Source organism: Chiloscyllium punctatum, unplaced genomic scaffold (genome assembly GCF_047496795.1).
Source record: "Chiloscyllium punctatum isolate Juve2018m unplaced genomic scaffold, sChiPun1.3 scaffold_1154, whole genome shotgun sequence".
Classification (NCBI taxonomy): Eukaryota; Metazoa; Chordata; class Chondrichthyes; order Orectolobiformes; family Hemiscylliidae; genus Chiloscyllium; species Chiloscyllium punctatum.
In genome coordinates, this window is record NW_027310888.1 from 17,501 (window position 1) to 20,000 (window position 2,500).

General features: G+C 66.9%; 1 non-coding gene across 1 annotated transcript; it reads right to left on the minus strand.

Moving 5' to 3' along the window:
- Window positions 1–1,364: 1,364 nt before the first annotated feature.
- LOC140474734 (5.8S ribosomal RNA) lies at window positions 1,365–1,518 on the minus strand. Its single transcript, XR_011959372.1, has one exon. It is a non-coding gene; the product is annotated as a 5.8S ribosomal RNA (ribosomal RNA).
- Between the last annotated feature and the right edge of the window lie 982 nt (window positions 1,519–2,500).

The window sequence follows — 2,500 nt, forward strand, 5'->3', positions numbered from 1 at the left end:
TCGCTCACCACCCTTGGCCAGCGATGGTGTCGACGAGTGGCCGCCCCTGCCGCCTCCAGCGCCGCCGCGTCCACGCGCGGGGACGTGCTCGGCGCAATTCCACGGGACCGGAGACCCTCCCCCGTCCACGGCGGGAGGCGAAACTCGGAAGTGCCGGCTGCTTACTCGAGCGGAAGGGTCAGCCTGATTCCTGCCTTGCCGGAGGCCCGGTCGCGGGGGTGACGACCCGCCGCCCGGGACGTGCGAGGCACCAGCAGACAGAGACTGCCCGACGGTCAGAGAGAGGGAGAGAGGAGTGCCGAGGCTCAAGTGGCGAACGGTCGCGCAGGCACGCCACGCACATCGATCGCCAGCCGCGGAACGGCACGGCCTTCAGTGGGGCCGGCGGGCGACGCCGCTCCTGAACCCAGCGGCCCCGAGTCGGACGAGTTGAGGAAGGCACGCCGACGGTGACAGGGTACGGAAGACACAGCGGTGGCCTTCTGGCGACTTGGCCCCCGACAGCCCGACGTTCCGCCGTCCTCCCGATGGCCAGGAGGACCGTGCGGGGGTCGGCCGACGGCGTGGTAGGTGTGCCTGCACGGTGACGGAGCACACACCACGCCCGCCAACCCCTCCGTACCTCCCGAGACCGGTGGCAGGACGGAGCGGAAAACGTGCGGACTGAACGGGAGAGCCAAGAGCCAGCGATCCACGCGCGTGCGACCGTCCAAGTCACAGCGTTCGACGAAAACCTCCTCCCTCGGCCAGGCACTCGGCGCCAGCAGGGGAGACAGGATCAGACGCCCCGCCGGCCACTTAAGGCCGAGGACGAACCACGAGACGGGCGGCTGCAGCAGCGGGCGGCCTGCAGCTCCCAGCACTCTCAATCGATCAACCATCGAGTCGGGTCAGCGTGTCAAACCGGCGAGCTCCACGGTCAGGCCGGCGGCGCACCAGCACCGGACCTCCGCGGCTCCCTTCACTCTTTCCACTGCCAGCCAACCGAGAGACGGACCCAATGCGGACGTGCAGAGCTTAGGCAGACCCCCCACTGGAGGCTCAACACTTCGTGGCAGCTCCGTGTCCCAGAGACCAGGAGGGTTGGCACACACACACAGTGTGAACCACCGACAGCCATTCTGGGACCGGTGACAGCCGTGCTGGCCCCACTGCCACGACACAGACGGACGCCAGGCCGCGCTCCCCGGCGGGGGGATGGCGTCGAGCCTGACGAACGGAATGTGCAGGGTGGGGGGGAAAGGCCAAGCGCTCCGACGCCGGAGGGCTCCGGAGTCTGAACTTAGGGGGACAAAGAGGACGGGTCCTCTGCGACACCCCAGCCGCGCTCTCGCCAGCCAAGGCGAGTGCGATTGATTGCCAAACGACCCTCAGACAGGCGTGGCCCCGGGAAGAACCCGGGGCCGCAAAGTGCGTTCAAAGTGTCGATGATCAATGTGTCCTGCAATTCACATTAATTCTCGCAGCTAGCTGCGTTCGTCATCGACGCACGAGCCGAGTGATCCACCGTCAAGAGTTGTCTGAGTTTGTTTTAGGTCTCTCCCTCGCCAGAGGAAAGCGACCCGGACCGCACATACGCTCCCCACCTTGAGCTACAGCCACCTGCACGCCGGCGTGCGGGCGGAGCAGGGTGGCGTGAAGCGATGGGGAGCACCATCCTGGTGCGGCCCGCAGAAACATACGTCTATTGGGGGGAGGAGGACAGGGCGCCCAAGAGGCGATGCGTGCCCCAACGCACCGCAGCGACGGAGGCAGGATCACCGCCACCATGTCGCCCGCCTAGTATCACGAGGCGTGCAGCAGCTTTGCCCTAGGAAAAGCAGAGGCGGGAACGGGCACCGGCCATCGGTTCGGCAGCGTCACTGACGCGTGCACGTGGCGGCGTGTCGGCGAGCGGACTTCCTGCGAGGAGGCGGGGGCGGCACTCGCCCGAGCAGACGCCCGCCCGGCCCAGCCACCGCCGAGGTGGACTGGGAGTCGCGGCAACGGCTCGTCATACTCGTTCCCACACTCACAGCGCAGCTTGCCCGCAAGCCACCGACCACCGATCGACGCCAGGCGCCCCGACCGAGAGCGGGATCGCTCGTTCGCCCTGCTGGCAGTTCGCTGGGGATCACTACTGCACGGAGCTCGGAGACCGACGGGCGGCAACTCGAGAGTCTTTAAACCACCACCCCCATCCCGCAAGTGCAAAGAGGCTGTATACGCACAGACGGGTGAGGGGAATAGGTACCCCGTCGGGTTTGAAGGGAGCGTGACTAGATAGCAACGATGTAAACCCAGCCGATTTGGGAGCGAAAGACCGGCGCCTGCATCACCGGCTTCGTTTCCCGTGGCTGGAGAGTACACCGAAACCCTCCGTCTGTCGCGAGCTCCCGACGACGCGGTGCCGCCAAGCAGCAGGGCCGGACCTGGTGTGGCTCCCCTCGTCGATCACAGACCGGTCGGCACTACTGACGAGACGGTGGAACGGGCTTCGCCCCTTGTGACGAAGGGTGAT